General features: G+C 45.4%; 1 protein-coding gene across 2 annotated transcripts in view; it reads left to right on the forward strand.

The window, feature by feature from the left end:
* Positions 1-126: 126 nt before the first annotated feature.
* The window catches only part of tiam1b (TIAM Rac1 associated GEF 1b), a 58,053-nt gene continuing 41,222 nt past the window's right edge, over positions 127-16,957 (forward strand). The window contains exon 1 of one of the 2 annotated variants that reach the window (XM_030380311.1): positions 127-360. The gene's annotated coding sequence lies outside the window, so the exon portion shown is untranslated. Of the gene's footprint in view, positions 361-11,158; positions 11,427-16,957 lie in introns of those variants that run through there. The other variant, XM_030380312.1, reaches the window with a different exon arrangement.

The raw sequence follows: 16,957 nt of genomic DNA on the forward strand, positions 1-16,957 counted from the left end.
GATTTAGAGATCAATAATAATTTACGTTCATACGTGAAAGGTAACGTCCAATTTAATCCACTGATTGGCTGAAAGGCAGGGGGGGCGGGGGGAGTTAATTAAGCAGCGTCCTCGAGTCGTCGGCGCTGCTCCCGTCCCTCGTTGCTCCTCCCCCTCCATCGCGCGGCGGCGGAGGATCAACACGCGCATAGTCGGTCTGTCAGGGCACTAGACACAAGCAGCAAATAGGCGGGGAAACACAAGATATACCCTCCGCAGCCACGATACCTCCCGGTACCCATGGACCGACAGCAGCGCGTGAAAGCGGGATTTTAAAGATCCGTGATGGCTGTCGTCTCGCGCCGCAGACCGCGGTGACAGGTACGTGCGAAGAAACCTTTTGATCCACCGGGTCTTAGCGCCGTCTTTTCTTACGCTATTCGATTCGACTTGATTCGTCCAACTTTATAATAAATGAAGCAGAGAGTGGGATACTGTATCTACCATGCAAAGGGTCAGTCAAGTGATTTGTATCGTTTACGCGGAGCTGTGGGGCTGCTGTTCGGTTCGGCCATCATTTATCAGCAATGATTCAGCCGAATTAAATGTCATGTCATTCATGGACGGAGCGATCTTTTTAAGGGGTTAATGTCTGCCCGGTCTCTCCCCAATGCTCCTCCAAAACACCGTTATCGACCCCTGTCTGGGAAAGCATAGCTCACATAATTGACGAGGCACTTATGGCGATATACGGTGGACGGATGACTAGACCTAGGCAGGTGGGTACCAACCTGTGTGCGTACGGACGCCGAGTCAAGGTGTTTGGGAGGGATTATCAGCAGCCAGACCAGCTCATCTCCGGCGTTATTGGGTCCTGGATACTAAATACACATACACGAGTCATAAATGGAGAGGCGTTGGGAGGCGACCAGTGTGGTCTGACACATGTGTGCCTATAGTTCGCTGCTGCTGTGTTTGACACCCAGTTGCAACAAACCCACCATGGGATCGGGTTTGCTCTTCCCGGGGACAGATACCCGCGCCTTCAACTCATACCAGCCCTCCTCTGACCTTGTTATGGTTGCGTTGCTTTACAATGTGTTCTCCTTCATGTATTGGATATTGAGCTGACTAATGTATTGCAATACGATAGCCTGTGTCCAGGTGGCCACATTTGGTCTGTTACGGTCTTTGAGGACTGATGGCACCTGCCCAGGGGGGAGGGGGGCTCGCTATGACTACATCGATTATCTGTGTTATGATGTGCACCTAGATGCGGTGGGGGGGGGGGGGGGTTGAGTACAGTTCTGCTGTCGATATGACTATAGAAGATCTATGTTATGATGTGAGGGATGGGGGGGGGGGGGGCTTTGGCGGACCCTGCCTGTGGGACGTAAGCAGAGATGGCCCTCTGTCTGTCTGTCACACCTCTACCTCTGCTCCATCTGTCAGGCTTTGCTGCTTCTTTTATTAGATTGCGGCTGTCAAATGTGTATATTGTGTGTGTGTACCTCAACCATGTCCTGTATATCTTTATTGTACATCGGCTGACAGTGTTTTACAGTTGAATGGTGGAAAGTGGCCCTTAGGTAATTGTACTTCATTCTATGATACTCAGTCATACTCCTATGCTAATCTTTCTTTTGCAATCATACTTTGCTATAATATGTCAATCTTCCTCTTCCTCTGCATTACTTTGTCATTTGGACTATCTCTGGGGCAGAAGTAGATGATCAAAGGTGGGTTCTCACAAAGATTAGATTAACATACGCTGTGCCAATCTAGCTTTGTGATAACAATCTACCTCTGTTGAACGTCGTCATTGTAATCTCTGCGATCCCAGATGCAGACCATTCTGAGACTGCATGGGCCATACATGAAGGAATGCGTGTGCACACATTCATATGTTAATGTCATGGCTCCTTCGCACAATCCACGACTTTGTTTCACTTTCCCCGTCGTATTTAAAGACCATACGGCCCCGAAATGTGCATAATTCAGCCACTTAGCGAGTGTTTGGAGTGAAGGATTCATGCTGCACATGCTCCATAGCCCATAGTGGTTCATCTCGTGTACAGAGCGGTGCGGAGTAAACAGAACCGACAGCCTACTCCTTGGCCTGCGGCCAGATCCGTACGCACAGCCAGATTACTGTTACACAGTGTACTTTGGAAAGTGTTTTTAAAAGGAAAATCTGCTGGGGGGGGGAGGAGGAGGAGGAGGAGAACAAAAGATCAGCCTCACAGAAAATGAAATGTTCAGAATGATCTGCAACTTTTTCTGTGACCGGTATATCTTGGGGAAAGCCAGTGTCTCACTAATCCCAGTGTAGAGATCAGTGGCTTGTCTGTCCTTTAATCATTCTAAGTGTTTGTCTTATTGTTTATCGATGTAACCGTCGCATGATGCAATATATTTATATATTTATGTATAACGGGAAAGCAGACCGCAATGCAGTCAAAAGTTGGACTTCAATGCAGAAACACTTTCATCTTTACAGACAAAAGAAGGGGAAGGGCCTTAAGGCACATCATTTAAAGTTTAGCTACGATGAGCTGGATTTGAAATGGGCATAATCGTAACAGTACATCTTATTATAAAAGGGAAAATAAGGGGACTAAAATCAAAATGCAGACTTGTACAAGCCTCTGTTAGTCATTCCTCTAGAGTTTTAATGAATTATCCAAAGCAGAAGCTTTTCTTCATCTGGCCATGGGGCTGACCCACGGTAGTAGTTGTGTTTGAAAATGTGTTCTGAAACCACAGCGTGAGGCTTGATTCTGGCACATTGATGCAATATCTGAGATCAATGAGGCCATAGTCTGGTGGCCTTAGCCACAGAGAGCACAGCCAACCTGTAAGCATTCTACGCTAAGATTCCCCACACCTAACCAGTTGCACCGGGTATGAAGGTGACAAGCCAATACATGCCATCTTAATGCCATCCTTTTGTTGCATCACAAGTGTGAGTGTCCAACCAGATGGTTGAAGGATGATCGATCCAGCACCTGCCTTCAGGGGGGCACGGCGCTCATCTATTCAGCGTACATCTGGGTGGACACAAATGTGTGTCTCTGTGTATGGGGGGGGGGGGGGGCTTTAACAAACCGCTTTAGCAGCGATACGTGTTGGGCGTCTTGCTATATTCACTGTAAATCACTTGGGATTAAATTCTCTGCTAAATGGACTTGGCTTCGTCGTCAATTATACTGTTTTAGAAATGCCACCAACCGCTGCCAGCCAGCTACCATAACCCATAAATCGAATCCACTAGGAAAATTGTGTCATTCTGCCGAGTGTCCACAATGGAGGTACTGTATATGGCTGGCATGGGCGATGGGTCAGGGCAACCTTCCCCTTCTTCCATGTGAGGTTAGTAGTAGGCCAGGCGGGCATACGGTAGACAGGCAATCAGAAAGACAGGTAGGTCGGAAAAGGGTTAGCAGACAAGCAGGGAGGAAGACACAGACGGGCTGGTAGGCAGACAGACAGACTGGTAGGCAGACACAGACTGGTAGGCAGAAAGACAGGTGGATAGGCAGACAGAGAGATGCAGATAGGCACATAGACATACAGGTGGGGTAGACAGACAGGTGAGCAGGCAAGCAGACATACATGCAGCTGGGCAGGCAGGCAAGCCACATATCTCAGGATATGCAGGAAGATAGACAGGTGTTTAAATAATGGAGCTGCCCAGGTTCAGGCCTGGTCCATTAATGTTTTTTCTTAAATCCCTCTCCTGCCAAAGCAATTGTTTAATATTTAAATAGATCCCTGTTTGTGGGTTTCTCCCAACTTGGAAAAAAACATTTCTGGTTTGTTTTTTAAATTCAGTATTCAGGCAGACATTTTCCCCCCTCCTTGAGAAGGACCTACATTGTCAGCAAATGTTTGCCTAATTTAGTTTATAACCAATGCAAGCTGTTAGAGTGTAGTTATTAAAATGTTATTCCATAAAAAACAAATATGGTGCCACTGGAACATCGTTAATGCAAAACTGTGTGTGTGTGTGTGTGTGTGTGTGTGTGTGTGTGTGTGTGTGTGTGTGTGTGTGTGTGTGTGTGTGTGTGTGTGTGTGTGTGTGTGTGTGTGTGTGTGTGTGTGTGTGTGTGTGTGTGGCCACTCGTGTTTCCACTGTCTCCCAGTATGGTCCTCTGTGTATCTTGGGTCCCCATGTTGTATCCGTCCACACGTTGCACAGAGTCCCAGCTAATTGCCAAATTCGTCTTGTGCCCCATTAGCCTAGCCCACCACTCTGCTGTAGAACAATAGAGTTATTGTCTGAGAACCCAACACACACCATACGCAGTCAGTCATTGTAATTGGTCCCTCTGACAGAATGTACGCAGGCTAGCCAGGGTATGTCCAGCGTAGGAAGTCGTCCGTGTGTCATTCCAAGATCGTAGGAAGGCTAATAAACTCTGGCCATGTCCACACAAGCTGGCTGAAATGTACACACGCTGTGTTTGTTTGCAACCTTTTCTGCCAATAAAAGCGTTTTCAGCAGCGCTTACAAACACTGGGACAGCCATCCTTCCCTCTTGTTTGATCTAACAAAACGAACCTGGTCTTATTTACCTCCATGGAATGTGAAATATTGAGGTTTTTAAACGTGAGCCTGGCTTCCCTCACCTGTTCCGTGTGTGAAAGGTGAACTGTGACTATGCTGTAGCTGCTTCTTTCTGTGTGCGGTTGGAAGTCTTGCAACGCGGGACAGACATCTAACCCTCGTTTTCTATGGTGGTCAACATTATGAATAGTGCATTAGCAGCCGGGCAGCTGCTACAGCGGTAGTACAGGTCTTTAGACTTGACTTCAAACAAACATTGTATTGTACAGCCGTTGTCTTTCGTTTTCCTGAGACCACAATCTTTTTTCATTACTTTGTAAGCATGAAACTTTATTACGCAAGGGTTAATAGAATTCACCACTTTTGGGTATCGGATGGTATAACCCTGGTTTATGTTCAAATGCTCTATTCTAGAAGAGTAGTATAGGTGTGTTGGTTAATACTAATAGTGGGGTTTAGATAGGCCGATTTGCTCGGTAGCCTACAGGTAGACGCCGGACTGCATAACAACTTGTGCACATCCATAAAAACATAAGCACGCACAGTCGCACACAGGGCTATGTTTTGAATAAATCAACTGAAGAGACTATTGTTATTTAAAGCCCGGTCTACAGATTAACATTCAGGACCAGGAACCCGCCCCTGGGCTGTTCGGAGCCTGGAAGCGAGCATGGAAAGGAATACTGAGGGAACAAAGAGACGTAGCCCGAGCAGACATTTATTGATCGGCGTTTCAAAGTATGTGGGCTGGTGAGGCCCACGCGGTCAGGATCCAGTCGCTGAGACCGCTGTCTCTTCTGTAGGAGGCTTTAGGAAGACTCTGACGATGGCGGCAAGGTATAATAATAATCACAGACTGGGTGCAAACAGGTGACCACGAAGAGCGCCTCAATGTAGGATCCTAATGGGAATACCGAGGGCGAGATGAGTCCAGTAGAGTTCTTTAATATCTGATATCAGTCACTCTGTTGAAACAGATAGTCGTGGTAAAAACAAAATATAAACTTATTTTGAAAGATTTAATCAGCAGAACTTTTTTTCAGTTTGTGTTATCTTTTAACTTTGATCATATCCGCATCCCTAACATCAACATCGTCGTCTTGGCTGGTTTAATTAACCCACCTCCTGGTGCGCACCCGCCGCAGTAAGTATTAATGTGGAGGAACGTGACGTATGAATTCCATCATCAGAACTTATTTAGGCGTAAAAAAAAAAAATGGATAGGTAGGGAATTTATTTTATTTTTTTATTTTATTTTTTCCAGCGGCAGCGAATGATAGGTAGGTTGTTTTCATTTAAAATCGAGAAAATTTGCTCATCCTTGTACAGAATGAAGAGGTGCTGTACCAAAACGTAATTAAAGTTTTTTTTTTTTTTAAAGCTCATAAAATAATTTGGGTTGCACATAAATTGACGGGGTCGGTCGGAAACCGGAACCAAACAAAAAATAATGATTTAGGCCTTATCTCCAAATTATGCTTGTTCGTCCCCCCCCCCCCGTCCCCCCCCCCCCCCCAGACTCATGACCCTCTGTGACGGCGATCCCGCAGGGGGGTGGTAGGGGGAGAGCTTGTGGGCTCCTCTTGGCTGATAAGAGGCTGAGGTTGGCAGGGAGAACACAGTAAGCGTCTCTAAACTGCTGCTGCAATGAATCACCGCGGGGGGCCTGGAGCTTTGGACACCCCACTTCCGTCCCATTCATTTCCAGCCAGAGGAATGCTGAGAATAACTCCCAAACTCGTGGTTCTCAAACTGTTTTTGTCTGAGTATAGGTGGACAAACTTGTGATGTTACTATAGGCTTGATGTGGATTGTAATAGCTCATCAATGACATACTTGGTGGTAAAATAGGGGGCATTTTTTTAAGTTATGATTGTTCCGTTGGATTGCGGCCCATTCATTAATTAAGTTTGTCTTATGGTTTGTTTTTTGTTTTTGGGCCGATTGCCAGTTTCCAACAACTAGCATAACGTTAGCAACTCTCTCAACCACTGCGTGACACACGTCGGCTTCATGTCACTGCTCAATGCAGTGATCTGATCAGTCCACTTTCAAAACTTTATCTGGTAATTATTCTGCAAGGAGTCAACAGTTGAAAGCAGCTTTATCGAACTCCTTTGATCTGACCTAGAATTTTACAGATCCAAATCATCCAAATGAATGGTAGTGTTCAGTAAAAGCAATGGATCTGTGTCGAGTAAATTTTGGTTAAACCCTTAATCAATCTTCCAGTCCCAAAGGGCTTCATCGGCCCACATTTCACCGCACCCGCTAACCCTAAGCCCTGTGAAGGACTTAAAGCAGAAACTCCCCCAGAGGGAAACTTTTACAAGGAACCCAGAAGAGAGATCCATCCTTCCGGTTAGGAGGGCAATTGGAGCCATAACGGGCGGACAATGGTACAAACTGATAAACCGCCACTAAACCAGGGACTCCATTAGTGGACCGTACTATCCTGTCCTCTGCCTGACCCGGCTACAACTCTGTGGGCCACCGCAAGTAATGCCACTGAAGATACCCAAAAAACCTGCTATGATGTAAGCCGCAAGTCTGAAGCAATAGAGAACACGTAAGCTTCCAACCTCTTCATGCTGCTCCTCCTCCTCCTCGTCTTCCTTCTCCTGTGCATTCCGAATGAACTCACCAATTCACTCTCGCGCCTTTGAAGTCTGTCGGGAAGACGAGGAGCTCTGCAGGAGACCACCGCCAGTGCCACCGCCCTGCGCTAATGATCTCCTCCAACCCCCTGGCTTCTGCTCTTTCATCTCTCTGGTGACGGTAGCGGCTTCTTCTATTCAAACTCCTCCTAGCTTGATCGGTGGATGCGGCCTACTGGCCTAGCCTCGTACAGTTTAAAGGCTTGGAGGGCAATGCTGGGATATAATGTTATAGTGTTAAGACTTAAAATGGATTACACTGTTGGAATTGACTAATTGCATATGAGAAGAACAGCAGCTGGGGAAGGGAGAGTTGTTAATGTGGATTTGTGTGTTAATCCAAAAATGTAGCCAATTGTGTTTGCAACAGTGAACACACTTCTAGAACGTAAACAGTTTTTTTTTATTCTGTCTAATTCATTTGTTTAACACTGCTGACCGATTAGCCTACAATCTATTTGATGTAAGTCATGTTCAGGCTCATTTTGATGAACAGCTCTGGTGGCATTGTGTTTTTGTTGCTGCAAATTAAACCAACCGGCAAATGTTATCATCATCTGAATTTTCCGGATGTTTTACCACAGGTGTGACTGTGCGTTGTTTTGGGCCTATTGTTGTTTTATTTGCGGAGCAGAAGATGTACAGCGTCTCGTGTTGCAGCGTGGTTTGCGCTGACCTTGTCACCTCTGAGGCTGGGGCTAGGTTTTATTGTGTTTGCCTGACGAGGAAGACAAACACACTGTGTTTAATGTCAGTCCTGTCATTTCCATGCCGAGCCTGCTCATGCAGAACAAGCCTTATACACGGGGTGACCTTGCTGTACCTTCCACCGCAGACTCTGTCTTGACATTTGTAGCCCCTCACAACACTACTACACCAGGTCAGGAAATCTAGGCATGCATAAATTAAGGAAATACTTGGCTTGTTATTAAGAAATATCAACCAAAGTCTGCAGGAACTGTTTGACTCAAGGCAGTTGAATAAAGGCAAAATATGCCCAGAAAATACAGTCAAGTAAATGCTTCATCGTCAGAGCATACTGTATGCAAACGAGAACCTACCTTGTCAACATTTCTAAAAACTTTTGCTTGCAGCACACGCGTTTGTAGTGACTCCGGTGTTGATTTTGGGATTTGATTGTCCCTGGCTTTACTTGTTATTCTCTTTGGATAAATGCCCCGGGCTAAATGTTAATATAAAACCTAATATAAGGTTTTATATTAATTAAATTATTTATATCACTAATTATTGTTAAGAGTCTTGCTCTGAGCCGCGCAGGCATAATGTTTTACTGATGGTTAATTGATCAGATGCTTTTATCCAGTGAATTCATACAATGACACTACGGAGCCGGTACGAGTTACGCGTTTTTTAACCGCAGAATTCCGACGGGTAGTCTGTGGTCATTGGGATCGAACCCAGTCTTTTCACTGGGATTTTGACTTGGAGTCGAACACCCTTACCCCTAATATTGAATGATATCAAATCAGTCAACACAGCAGCCCTCCCTCTTCAGCGAGTTATCTGTGCCTGCAGGCAATTCGCTGTAATGGTAATTTGTTGCGACGTCACTGTAAAAGGCATCTCTATGTGGATACTAGTTAAACTGTAGGCTCAGCTGTCAATATGTCGCCATGGAGATATTGACCGACCTGTCAATGTGTTGAATGGGTGCATGAAGACCTTTTTTTGTCTTTTTTGTTTTTTGTAATGGGCAAACTTTGCATGCACAATTTTTGCGTTCATTTTTATATGCTTGTTGTTGTTGGAGCAGATTGGTTTTAGATCTTCATCTGTGCTCAGTAAGTGGGGCCAATAAGAGTAAGGGTTAGGCTCTCTTTATCTACCATAGGGCTACCGTGTACTATTAGTAATTTAGCCTACACTTATCCCATGTCTCATAATGAGTTCAGATGCATGTCATCTCGGATCGAACTCGGTTCCTTTTAGGAAGGGAATTGGACACCCGCTATCCTGTGACGGTTGTGTTTGCAGTTTGTTAAGAAGGATGGAACTCAGCTCTCGGTCTTATCAAGCTAGCTGATGATAGCTTATTTGGTTTCTGTTCAACATGGAATTCCAGTTTTATCTCGGCTCACAACAATGTGCTAAAACATTTTTTACATAAATATTGACTATCCTAGTTGGTCTGCCAATGTAAACAATGGTTAAGTACATCTCTTTGGATTGTTTGTTTTTATGTGTATGGGAAATTTGTACTGAATATGATATATTTGTAGACAAACACAAGGATACAATGATATATTTTCAATCCAGTGTCGTGTGGCCTATATTCTCTCAGATGTGTCTTTTTTTTTTCCTGGGAAAACGTTGAACACAAATTCTCATCCAGTCTGTGTATGGACGGACGGATGTCAGAGCCCCAAGCTGGTGGGAGGCAGATAGTTTTAGGAAGATTCATGGGAAATTGGATCCCCCATATCCAGGAGAGATGCTCTGGCTCATTAGTGGGGTGACCTTTTCAGCCTGGTCTGCATGCGGAGGTCACTGCTCTGCCTTGAACGGAGAAAGGCAGAGGCATTTAGATCCACCACACAGCTGAGGGCATGCGGGTTTAGACCGAGCAATCACACCGTCTAGACACACCAATATCTGCACTTGTCTCTCAGAGGGGCTAGCTCTACTACGCCTGTCGTTCTCGGTCTCTCTGTCTCTTTGTCAGTGTCTTCTCTTGTCTGTTTATCTATGTTTCTTCCCCCTCTCTCACTATGACTACTTAGTCATTCAGCAGATGCTTTTCTCCAAGTACCTTTCAATTCATTTTTTGTGATGCATGTCATTTGTCCACACTAGGACCTCTTTCTCAAAGATACCTACTGATGCCTCGCGTCTGCACATGATGCCTCACGTCAGGGTTTGAAGTCGAAGCCAGATCCTTTCGAACATTGACCAATCTTTGATCTGTCTCTCTACCTCTTACTCTTGGTCTCTCTGCCTCTGGCTGTCCTGCTGCATCTACCGCGGTCTTGATTTTGCCCCCCACGACATCACCGCCGCCATGACAACGACACTCACAGCCTCTGGTTCCTTCACAAGTCTATTTTAGACCCGGGTCTGTGCACTCTTAATTATCGTTTCACTCAACAATAAAGGCGCTATCTTAGCTCACATCTTAACAAAGTGGATAAATAATGGTTTACTTCTGAGTATGTTGATCTGCTTTTCACAATACCCGTACCAGAAATAGAAATCCTGGAAAATAATAATACATTTTTAAATTGACAGAAATTATACATACAGTATATTTCCTAGATATTTAACAATAAAACAATAAATAAACAAAAGTAAAAAACAATCATGTCAAAGAAAGTTACAACTGTTTTAAAAGCATACCATTGTTAAAGTGCATATAGTGTGCAGAGAGTCAATTTTGAATAGGTGCATTTAAGTGAAAAATAGAATTAGTTATTTCTTCACAATTTCCAACCATCCAAGGAGGAAGTATGTTGTTTATTTAAGTGTACCGTTCACTATTTAACGTCCTGACATCAAAACTTGGACGGCTGTAGTCAGAGTTTTTCACCAATGTCCTCTTCTTATTTTTCTTCCTGACCCAGTGATTTGTGAGAGGTGAGGAGACGAGGATACAGCAGAATAGGTTACAGGACAAAGGGAAGGACGGGAGAGGTCAAAGGAGGGCTCAATAGTGGAAGAGGTTACAAGGTGGTGTGAATATGATGCTATCTCAAGATGGGGGAGGCGGGTAAGGAGATGGGTGGTGTGTGTGTGTGTGTGTGTGTGTGTGTGTGTGTGGGGGGGGGGGGGGGGGGGGGGGGGTACAATTAAAGTACTGGGGGGAAGGGACACATTCCTTTTTGGCTGTTCGTTTGCAGTTTTAAGGGTGTGTTTGTCAGGCGGGGGGTGGGGTGGGGTCCAGGGGAGTGAGGAAAGGAGGAGGGTTTTAACAAACACACCCCCCACCTCCTCTTCGCCACACACACACACAAACACACACTCTCACTCCCTGAGCCCATCCCCTGCAAACAGGACTCACTCCTTTTTGAGCACCGGGAAGAGGGCCACATCCATACTTTTATCAGGGTTAGTCTCTTCTGGGCGCTCATTGAATTGTCTCCGGGCTTGCAGGGATGTTGTTTTATGGACTTCCTCTATACCTTGATTTCTTCCTGAAAGGCGAGAGGACACTTCTTCTAGGATCAGCCAAACCGCCTCCAACCCTCCTTCTCTCCTCTCCTCAGGTAAGGCTGTTGTGTTTGCTGCTCTTTGGTTTCCCTCTCCTTTTTTTGGGGGGGGGGGAAACCAGAGACAAATGGCTTAGGGGCTAGATTGGCCTTTTGTGCAGTTACAGGAGGTGTTGAAACGAGAGCAGTTGTGGCCATTGCTGACATTTGTTCTGGGGTTTTGAGAGGGAAACTGGGCAGTAAAGCAGTGTGTTTCTGTGAATGATTGAGGCAGAGTCAAAAGTCACCTTGTTCCTCTAGTGGTGGATTGGTTGTGGAGACTTTGGGAATGCTTACAGCTGCAGGTAGGAATCCAAACTAAACATGTGCAAAACGAGTGCTATGAAGTTTTGAATGAGTAGTTATCATACAGGTGTGTCTCCCTCCGTTGTTTGGTTTATTATTTGGGTCGGCTTAGCTCAGGAGGTAGAGCAGTTGTCTAGTAACCGAAAGGTTGCTAGATTGCTCGAGTGTTGATGTGTCCCTGAGCAAGACACTTAAGCCTAACTGCTCCTGACGAGCCGGCTGACTCTTGCATGGTTGACTCTGCCGTCTATGTGTGTATTAACCGATGTAATTCGCTTTGGATAAAAGCGTCAGCTAATTGTAATTGTATTCAAACGAGACGCCAAGAAACTGAGCAGTGTGCACGTTTACCTATCAACTTCCTGTTGTCTGCCGCTCTATTTTTAGATTTATTTTTTTAAGATGAGTGTCTTTTTGTTCTGGGTGGGTGTTAGGGCTATTGACGTAGCTACCTGTAGCCCTCTCTTTAGGACAGCCTTCTACCTACGTCTGCCGGCGAGGGGGCTTGTGCGTAGGCTAACGTACACTCTGTAAACCATTCAACGGTGGAGTCGAGACAATGTGCCCCCAGTCAGACGTGGGATCACAAAGCCGGGCTGTGCTGCCAGTGGTCGGTTGGTGGGTTGGTGACAGTGTGAGCCGCAGATGATGAATTGCAAATAATAAGGGAGGCAGAGCTGGTCAAAGTCAAGGAGAGCTCCCCGTCGTGCGTCAACGGGGGGGGGGGGGGGGGGGGGGGGGGGTTGGGGGGGAAGGGGATGGGGGGGGTGTGTGAGTCGGTTTAAAATCAGTTCTTTGTGTGGATGGCCCACTGGGACGCGATGGGCGAGAAGTGGTCATCTGGTGGAGTCATAGTTATGGAAATGATGGCACGCCTGGGGAATTAGAAGGGGGGGGGGGGGGGGGGCTGTGGTTCAGCTTGCCCTGACTCTGGGGGGGCTCCCATGTGTTTACCGCGAAGCTAAGCATCTGTTGCGAAACATATGGATTTGTTTGAGTTTTAAACACATCATTATTGTTTCTTTATGGACTAACAAATTATATTCAGTCTGACTTTAAATATATATATTATTATTTTTTTGGCGATGCAGTATGGTGATAAAGGGTTGCAAGGTATTGCATGTTTATACAGATGGATAAATAATATATAAAAACTACAGTTTTCCGTCCCTGGCGCCTCATTTAAATGAGCTGTTCAGGTGATAAAATCTCTTGTATAAAAGTGGAGAAATGGGCATAGCTGCAGAGTTGGCAGAAAAATAGCCCGCTTTATTATGCTACAATCAGACGTTACACTCCTTTTGGTTTGAATTTACAACATTTAACCTCCAAATGAACCAGTTTTAACGTGCCATAACCTTTCCTCATGCATGCATACATACTGGGCTAATGACAATGGTGGTGAATTTTATTTTATAGGGCGGTTTTATTTGATGCAGTATTTACATTTGTAAAACGGGATTGATGCTTTCTATAGCAGCCCAAATATAAACAAGGTATGTCTAACAATGAATAAACCTATCATGTTGCTGTTATGTAAAGTTACTGTAACACCATCTTAAACATACCCTCTCAACCCCATTTATATGCATCATGTTTCTCTCTTACCATCCCTTAGAAAATTTCTGAAAAAGTTGTATCATTGTTGGTGTCATCATTCAGCCTTGAAGTCGTTACCCACTATGTTTTTTTTTCCTTCTCATATTGTGATAAAAGAGTTGATTCTTAGTCACAGTGACTTTCTGCAACCCTAGACCAAGAATATGTATCTGTGAAAAGAGGGTTTGTGTTAAAAAAAATTCCCGGTGTTCTGTCGGCATGTCTGTACACATGCAAGCAACATGATATTTGTTCTGATTAGGTTTCTTGTTTTTCCTTAAGGCTCCTCATACCAAGGATGCTACAGATATGCAGATTCCAAGCATGTTCCCAACAGTAGGCTAGTTTGGCCTACCGACCCCATGGCAATGCATGGCTGACCGTCAAGACCAGTCATGTAGCGAGTACTGCAGAAGTCGGCCCTAACCTTTAACACGTCTCCCAGTAGTGGCTAGGAAGCCTGAGACAAACTCGTTAGTTTATTTGTGTTTTTCTCCAGTCTGAATCCTCAAAAAAATTATTTGGAGTCGCCGTGTCCCGACGTGCCTTCTGTGTGCCCAACAGACCGGCGGGGACGGTGCGTGCCGATTGGTCGCGGGCTGCACAGCCCGTCTCTGAATATTTTGGATTGGTGTGTGTGATCACGCATGATGGATGCTGGTGCCTTTAGCCGACCCTGCTCCGTTTGTTTTTTAGCTGCTGGCCAACAGCTGGCTCTGTGATTCTTCCATTAGCAGTTTGCTTGGTTCCCCAGGATCACATCTAAGACCGCAGGCAGGCCACACTTCATGTAGTTCATGTAGTACACGTAACGAGGAAACGTTATGTATTATACTACTATCTAAATCAAATCTATTCTTTGTGTCTTTTCGTCAGAATTTTTGTCCGCTGGTTAAAGCCTGTGAACCGAAACGCTGGGCGTGGATTATACATCTCTATGACTGCTGTTTCTTCATGACACTGACCCAATAGCGCGCCTTTAAAGCCTGCAGTCGGCTTATGTCTACATGTCTGTAATACTGTAACCTCATTGTCCATAGCGCTGTTTTTTTATGGAAACACTGCCTTCATGAACAACGCATGTTGTGTGTGTGTGTGTGTGTGTGTGTGTGGCTGGCTGGTTTGGTGGGAGTCTGTGCTGTAGAAATAACAATTGTTTGCATGCTGTAGACATCCCAGGCGTGTTTGTGTATTGTAACGTGTGGGTGCAGTAGAAACCACCAGCCTGTCATATAGACTATGATCTGGGAGGATGAAGCGTCAGACATCTCAAGCTGGCTTTGTGTAGCGAAGTGTGCTTGGTCTGAGCTTGTTCTGCTTGGCTGCACAAGGCATTGGGGCGGGGGGGGGGGGGGCTAGGTAGTTAGGTAGGGGGTCAGGTCGGCCACTCAAACACTGCCCCCGTTGATGTATCCCTTTCAACAGCCTTTATCCAAAGGTATAGCTGAGACATGCCCATACCCCTCAATTGATACCTTATAGCCTGGCGAAAAGACACGCCCTGGAGGGAAAAGAATGATTTAGGAGTTGGAGGAACCACTCTTGCTTCTGCGAGCCAGGTTGAGGTTATTTAGGTGTGTGCACATCTTTCTTTCCACATGCGGTTGAAACCCTGTGGATCATCTCTACTCTGCCGTCGTGAATACTTTATGCAGAGCCCCCCTCCAAGTGAGGCCCTTTTACAAGAGGGCAGGGAACCCATCCTGATCTATCAATATTGTAGCGGGAGATTGTGAAGATAACAGAGCTTGGTGTGTGTGTGTGTGTGTGTGTGTGTGTGTGTGTGTGTGTGTGTGTGTGTGTGTGTGTGTGTGTGTGTGTGTGTGTGTGTGTGTGTGTGTGTGTGTGTGTGTGTGTGTGTGTGTGTGTGTGTGTGTTGGAGGCGGGAGTTGATTGTGGATCTTTAGAGGGTGTTGAAGGCAAAGTTACCTTGACGTATCCTGCCCTCTGTGACTTGAGAACCAGTTAAATGAGATCTGGCTCGCTCTGCTATTTTCTAAATTAAGAGGGTTCTGTAGTGAAACATTGCAGCCTGCAACATCAAGTCTGGCTCTGCGAGAAAATACCACGGAACTCAACTGTAAAAAAGAGAAAAAGTGTTGAAGCTGTACTCTCTTATATTATAAAATAGTCAGGCATTACTGGTCTCCGTGAAGTCGGCACATTGCTTCTCCTGGGCAGGAAACAGAGCCCCACAGTCCTGTAATCAGGGTTTTCCTGGCGGTGTGTCCTGGGCCCTGAATGGCCATGGAGGACTATCCTGGCCTGATTGCCAGGTGAATGGTCTTGCCCACCGGGGGGGGTCTTGGCCTTTAGTGTTAGGACATCAACTCCAATTCACTGCCGTTGAACATTTCCATTGGCATGCTAATGCTAGCTCACTAGCATAATTAAGAGAGTTTCGATCGCTTGGTGGAGCGTTGTAAACCCTTCAACTTGGTATGAATAAAAAATAAATGCTACCATTTATTCAGCTAACGGCCTCTAATGTAAGCCTATTTCTATTCCACTAAACTGTTGTCATTAACAAGTGAGATTATATAAAATCCCAAACAGTTTGGTGGATGTAAACAACAGGGACTTAAGTTGGCACCATGCTGTTTTAGTTTCCTTAATAAACATAACAGTAGAAGGATTAAGAAGGATACAAATCTGAATGATAATGCTGGTAGGCTTTCCTTTGGAGATCTTTTTACTGTTGCCCATAAAATCGCTCAGATTTTAGTTGCCAATGTGCCACAGAAAACCTCTGTGGCACCCTTGTGGACCCTTTTGCATTTAGGATCAGACATTGTGCATAAGATAAGATGAAATGACAGATTTTTAGTCAGACACCAAAGTGTGTGTGTGTGTGTGTGTGTGTGTGTGTGTGTGTGTGTGTGTGTGTGTGTGTGTGTGTGTGTGTGTGTGTGTGTGTGTGTGTGTGTGTGTGTGTGTGTGTGTGTGTGTGTGTGTGTGTGTGTGTGCACTGTGCCATCCCATCCCATTCAGTCTGGAATTTGAAGCATGTAAATGCAGCATAGAGGGATGACTTTTAGTGGTGTTGGTGTCAGACTAGACCTTTCCTCTTGTCAGGGTTGGTCTCCCAGACTGTGAGAAGGTCATCTCTGGTCTAGCTCTTTGTTTAGAGGAGCTGTAGACGAAGCCGGGAGGAGGACACTCGCAAGGGGAATTACTTTCCCCCAATGGATGCCATGGTTTCTTTGCTTATATTTGTTCATGTCTTTCTTCATGGCCGTTTTCTATTGTAGTACAACAATTTTTAGAATGCAAATTATGGTGATTAGATGTGAGCTCTATTCATCCCTGAGGACAATTGAGGCACAACAGCACTCCATATCTGAACAAAACACGAAAAATATACATTTTAAGCAAGCGAACGGATAGCAATAAACCCCGAAGCATACCACAGAAAGGCTGGTAGCTGTTTTGGGAACACACATATGGCATAACAAGCCAGCTAACTTGAAAGGTTTGGGTGGGTTTTTCGTAGCCTAAAGGGAGACGTGTCAACCTATTGCTGTTGGTAAATACACGTTTTCTAAAGCCGGAGCCAGCTGCTGACACTGGGACGAGTCGCCACATGTCCAATGACCTGTTGGCTGTCCCCCATTGAGGAGCCTTTCACACACCACGTTTTAACC

This window comes from Gadus morhua, chromosome 16 (assembly GCF_902167405.1).
Source record: "Gadus morhua chromosome 16, gadMor3.0, whole genome shotgun sequence".
Lineage (NCBI taxonomy): Eukaryota > Metazoa > Chordata > Actinopteri > Gadiformes > Gadidae > Gadus > Gadus morhua.